Raw genomic sequence first — 6160 nt, 5'->3', positions numbered from 1 at the left:
GCTTTTGCTTTTTGGTTTCTTCTTGACCAAGGTAGGTTTAGGGAGAAAGTCATCATATTTTGAGATAGGGCCCTCCATTTCTGGTCTTCTGATTTGAGGGCTTCGATTTTTGACTTTGACCGGTTGACTTTAACTTTTTCAGCACTTTTCCATAGCAGCTACTGGTCTTCATAATAAGCGTGATTAAGGCTCCTTTTGGTGCTAAGATGCATCTTTTATGATAAGTACGTGGTCTGAAATACTATTTAACCTGAAAAAATCAAATAAAGATATGAGTTATCTTTTCGTTAAGCGTAAGAGGGACTGTAATACAGCAATATACGGGTAATAATGTACACATTTGGGAGTGGATAATTTCTCTGTTGAAATGCCAACAATTGGGGGAGACTACAATATGCTTAATGCCTAAAAGTTTCTCCATTTACTATTAAACTAGCGTTTTCGTACCATAGGTGTTACCAGAACCAAACGACAAATAAAAAAAAATAAAATGCAAATGAGTTGCAACCAATAACAATGAAGCGGAGACTTGCTTGAAAGAAACAGGCGAAATAAAGATGTTACAACTACAAATCATGGCAAACCGACGCCACTACAATAAATTTTAATTAGCCTATAATGAAGCCTCAGAACTAGCATTCTGACAACATTGTAAAACTGGAGCGACCAATGAAAGGACTTTAGATCCAATACACAATTGGGGGCGACCACAACACGCTTACTGTCCACAAGTTTCTCCATTTCATTAGTATTGAGTGTTTTCATACCACTGGTGTTGCCTGAAATAAGCAACAAACAAAAACAACGATCAATAACAATGCAGCAGACACTTGATTGAAGGAAAAAATTGTAAATGAAGATGTTCCAAGACGGTTCTCTTTTGGCGAATTAGAAACTTAAAAAAGTCTTCCTTGACAACCATGTTACATGTGATCTGCTCTTGAAGGCAAATGAAGAAAAGTCAAGAGGACAATTTTATCGTAAGTTTCAAGCTTCAACAACACTTGTATGCAGTAATTAAGAATCGGGGGCGACCACTTAATTGACATATTTGTAAATAACGCCCATCGACGAGTTGGGGGCGGCGATCGAGCTAAGTCTTCTAACCCATGTCAAAAGTCGTGGAGTTTGCATTTGCAACACTTTACTCCATGCATCCAAAGTCATAGAGTTTGTGTTTGTGACACCTTACTCCATGCATCAAAAGTCACGGAGTTTGCGTTTGCAACACCTTACTCCATGCATCAAAAGCCGTGGAGTTTGCATTTGCAGCGCCTTTTTTCAAGCATCAAAAGACGTGGAGTATGTGTTTGCGATACCTTACTCCACGCATCAAAAGTCATGGAATTTGCATTTGCAACACCTTACTTATTGCATCAGAAGTCGTGGAGTTTGTGTTTATACATGACACCTTACTCCATGCATCAAAAAACTATGGGGTTTGTGTTTGCAACACCTTTCTCTACACATCAAAAGATGTGGAGTATGCGTTTGCGACACCTTACTCCACACATCAAAGTCGAGGAGTTTGCGTCTACGACACCTTACTCAACACATACAAATATACAAAATAATGGTGTTTTACATCACCTCAAAACGAAATTTACATGTCTTCCATAAATTTTCCTTCATTTAATTTCATGGCTTGAGCTCCTATTTATATATACAACAAGTTTTTATTCTTTGCCGCAAGGAATAAATTCCTTACATCAAAGAGAGGGTGATGTATGTACCACTATATTCGTACCACTACAAACATAATTTGTTGAGTACCACTATAGCGCCACCCACTACTATGTACGCTGCCCACTATTATGGTATGCATGCCTACGTAGCCCAATATTATGGCATCCTAGCGCTGCCCATAATTATAGCATACCTACACTACCCAATATCATGGCATGCCTGCGCTACCCAAAATTATGGCATGCCAGCGCCACCCATAATTATGGCATGCCTGCGCTGCCCAATATCATGGCATGCATGCGCTGCCCAAAATTATGGCATACCAGCGCCACTCATAATTATGGAATGCCTACACCGCCCAATATAATGGCATCCTAGCGCCGCCTATAATTATGGTATGTCTGCGTTGCCCATAATCATGGCATGCCAGAGCTGCCTACAAATATGACACCATAAGCTAGATATAGCAGGTTCAGATTTAGAAAACATATTTGTCAAGATATATATGCTTCCATATTAAGACTTTATATAATTACAGAAGATTTTCTAGCAATTAAGGAAAGGGTATTTTTCTCCTATAAATACCTCATTCCTTTTAAACAAAGAACTACGCACATGGAGACTTGATTTTGGAAAACACTCTGGATACTTAGACAGCCACCTGGTTCAGTCTCTCCTCTACCACAATCAACACCCCTTACAACTTCATTAGTGTGTTTAGGTGAATCAATACCCAAAGACACATTAAATTGGGATATTGATAAGTATTGATTGGGCTTATTTAGTCAAGGCTAATAAAGTCAATAAGAAAACAGGTACATATTAAATTGTGATATTGATTAGTATTGATTGGACTACTCAACCCAATTAACAATATAAAGACTTAAAGGCCGGGGCAATAGTATTTATTGGGTGGCGCTGCTCAACCCAATTAACAATGTAAAGACTTAAAGGCCCGAAGCCCACCTAAAACCTGAGAAGATCTCGATCGAACATGTGTCTCCCCAAACACCGATCCATACTGCAAACTAACACATCTCTCCAAAAACCGTTGTGTCATAATATGAGTTACCACCCCTTGATCATTTATACTACCCCAAACATCTGACTGCATTTTTCAACTGAAATGGAATATTACTATCGAAATAGTAGTAATAATAATGTAATCAATGACACAGAGTCAAAAAGGGATTCTGAATGAAGGTTATTGATCCATTTTTGTTAATTTTTAAGTTAGTCACGATTTATTTATATTTCTTAATTGTCTTAATGATTTGTCATTTAATCAAATACGTTTCATTAAAGTGAATTGTCATTTATAATATGGCAATTAAATAAGCCCAATTGATTGTTAATCTAAGCCCAAAGTCCAAAGCCCACCTCAAACATGAGATGCTCACAACCGCACACGTGTCACCTCAAACACTATCCATATCGCATACTAACACCTCTCTCCAAAACCGCTCTGCCTTAATATATACATGTAACTGCAACTAAAAATTTCAAATGCTTAAACTTGTTGTTTCTGGCTATAAATGCACGAATTTAGTGAAACACATTTGGACATTACACCAAATATGATCTTAACTTAGTAAAGATTTATTGGAAAGATATTTGGTTAGTAGAGATTGCACATAATAAAGATAAATAAACACAAAAATAGTCGTTGCCTACGTCCATAAGGTGGTTCGGCATAGTCGTTGCCTACGTCCATAAGGGTTGGGTAGTTTATTAATGGAGGTTGTAGTGGTGGTGATTACAATGATTTGAGTGTGTATGGAATGGGTTTATAAATTACGACATTCCCTATACATGTGAAGACATTGGTAGCCATTAAAGAGTGAAGGAGGAGATGGAGAGAGAGACCCCCTTGAGAGTGTGGAGAGGTGTCATTTATGTAGTTGTGATTGAGGGAGTAGGTGGCAACATGTGGTGGCACTCGTAGTGACATGTCTAACACTTGTAAGAGTAGGTAGAGTGTGTTTAGTGCACTAGTGGTTGATAGTGACAAGTCTTAAGGTAATGTTGGGAAATTAGTCAAATGTGGTACACCACGTGTCACCAATGATGGACTGAGCATGTGGTGTTGTCATGTAGTATGAGGGTATTTGAAGTTGTAGATCGTATGTCTAGAGTCGTTATGAGTTGGTGGAGTCAATATGATCGACCTGGAGTGGTGGAGTTGATATGATCGTCTTGGAGTAGGAGGTCCCTTACACTGGCCTACGATAACGACCTTAATTAATGCCAGATTACGCCTTATATATAGTCTCACTTGGCTACCCTCTTTGCATAACCAACTGAGCATTGAGTAAAGAGATAGAAAGAAAGGTAGGAGAATATGGCAAAGAACGTTTTCTTGTTTTCTGTACTCCTACTCGCCGTAGTCCTTAGTAGAGATTTTCTTGAAATTGAAGGTCAGGTTTGAGAACCCAGTGGCCAACTAACGGGGACGAAACCTCCCCCAGGTCAATGTAACACGGAAAATGACTCAGACTGTTGTGTGCAAGGAGAGCTCTACACAATATATACACGTTCACCACCTGTTTCGAGTCCTACAAATGAACTCCTGACACTCAACATCTTCCATGAGGGAGGAGATGGCGGTGGCCCATCAGAATGTGACAATGAGTATCGTTCAGATGACAATCTTGTAGTAGCACTCTCAACCGGATGGTTCAACCACGAGAGCAGGTGCAATAAGAGTATAACAATCAGTGCTAATGGTCACAATGTCGTGGCCATGGTGGTTGATGAGTGTGACTCAACAATGGGGTGTGATAGTGATCATGGCTACCGGCCCCCATGTCGTAACAATATTGTGGATGCATCAAGAGCTGTTTGGGAGCCCTTGGGTGTGCCTGGCAACAACCGGGGTTGGTCTGATGCTTAATTAAAAGTCCATATATATGCTTGAATTAGTATATAGTAAGGATCGGAGAGTGCTGCAGTCTACTAAATAATTTATGCTTGATCTTTCAAGAATCCACCTTGAGATACTCAAAACTCTTCTCAATGGTGTAACCTGAAGAGGCCAACATCTACACTCTGAGAATTTGCAACACACTAGCTCTCTCAGAGATGATCTGTAGGTCGGTTTATATGTGTATGTCTTAACTCTTACGTACTAAATTTGAAGTTCAAAGTTCAAAGTTCAAATTTCTCTGTTATGGATTCATGAATTGTCGAAACCCCTACTGTCATATTTAATTCTCAAGGTTACGATACCCCCTTTAATTCACATTCAAAAGATAAAAGGAAAAAAAGGGAACAACATTGAAGCATAGCCAAAAATAGAAGCCATTTGACAGCAATTAGGATTTAGGGCAACATTTTAATGCTCACACCACACACATACCTCAAATGAAATCTGCAAATCGAATTTTGTGGATAGGAGAGTGACACACCAGCATATGATTTTGTAACAGGGTTCTGATATTAATCTATAAATTGGATGTGTAACGTAGAACAATATGCATCCAGAGTCCATATTCTCCCCATCTATCCTCTCTCTTTATTGTTGGAAGTTGGTTCTTGTTTTGCTCAATCAGAGAGGTTGATACAAAATGGACGGGAATGAGTCAAGTGAAAAATGTTCTCCATGTCAAAACTCAATAGGATCGGCGATTTACCAGAATTTGTCCTTACTATTGGATGTGCCAAGGTTTATGCGAGAACCTTTGCCTAACCAGGAAGGATTTTCATACACCACGGGGAGCAGTGGATATGTTGATGATCAAATGGAGACTTGCACCATGGCCGCGGGGTGAGGGATGTGTTGACGGATGGAGTACGTCTCCAAGTTTTGATGCACAGTATAGCATGACTTCTGACTAAATAAGCCTATGAGATGAGATGAATGATATGATTCTCTAATCTCTAGTATGTTTCTTCTTCATTGCCAGTTGATTACTGATGTACGTGTCATGTCCAACACATCATTGCTGCGCGCCAACGATAAATCACTATCTAAACCCTAAATCTTTTTGAAGTTCTTTATTTTATTTCGATTTCATTTTAAACTTGAGATTGGTCATGCATTCCATCCAGACGTAATTCACCATTTTCTATTCATTATATACAGTAGATCAATTTGTTTCCCCATATTCTCGTCTCCCCATAGTTCTATGGTGCAATACATATACCAAGTGTCCAAGTTTATAACTGGATTGAAGATAATTAACTACAGTTAGCTTAGAAATGTGAATATACAAATTTAGGGTTTGAATTCACCTAAAAAGGAATATGTATGCACCTTACTATGGCTCCGTGGTCAAAGGCTAAAAAAGAAAAAGAAATGAGCATTGGCTAACCAAGATATAAGAATTTTCGTACAAGATTATTTAGTGAGACGTTCCCAGCCCACAAGATTATTTAAACTGTCGCACTTGGTGTTAGGTCTTTGAATATGTGTAGGGGCAGCCCTGAGGACAGTCGACACATGCGAGGGTCTGAGGCCCCCAGAAAATTTGTT

At 39.0% G+C, this 6160-nt stretch overlaps 1 pseudogene; it reads left to right on the top strand.

Annotated features, from left to right (window-relative positions):
• Window positions 1–4027: 4027 nt before the first annotated feature.
• LOC147486847 (kiwellin-1-like) lies at window positions 4028–4617 on the top strand (annotated as a pseudogene).
• The last annotated feature ends 1543 nt before the right edge of the window (window positions 4618–6160 follow it).

The sequence above is a fragment of the Coptis chinensis genome, chromosome 7 (assembly GCF_015680905.1).
Source record: "Coptis chinensis isolate HL-2020 chromosome 7, ASM1568090v1, whole genome shotgun sequence".
Classification (NCBI taxonomy): Eukaryota; Viridiplantae; Streptophyta; class Magnoliopsida; order Ranunculales; family Ranunculaceae; genus Coptis; species Coptis chinensis.
The sequence above is the reverse complement of the archived record's forward strand: the minus strand, read 5'-3'. Positions and strand labels throughout refer to the sequence as shown.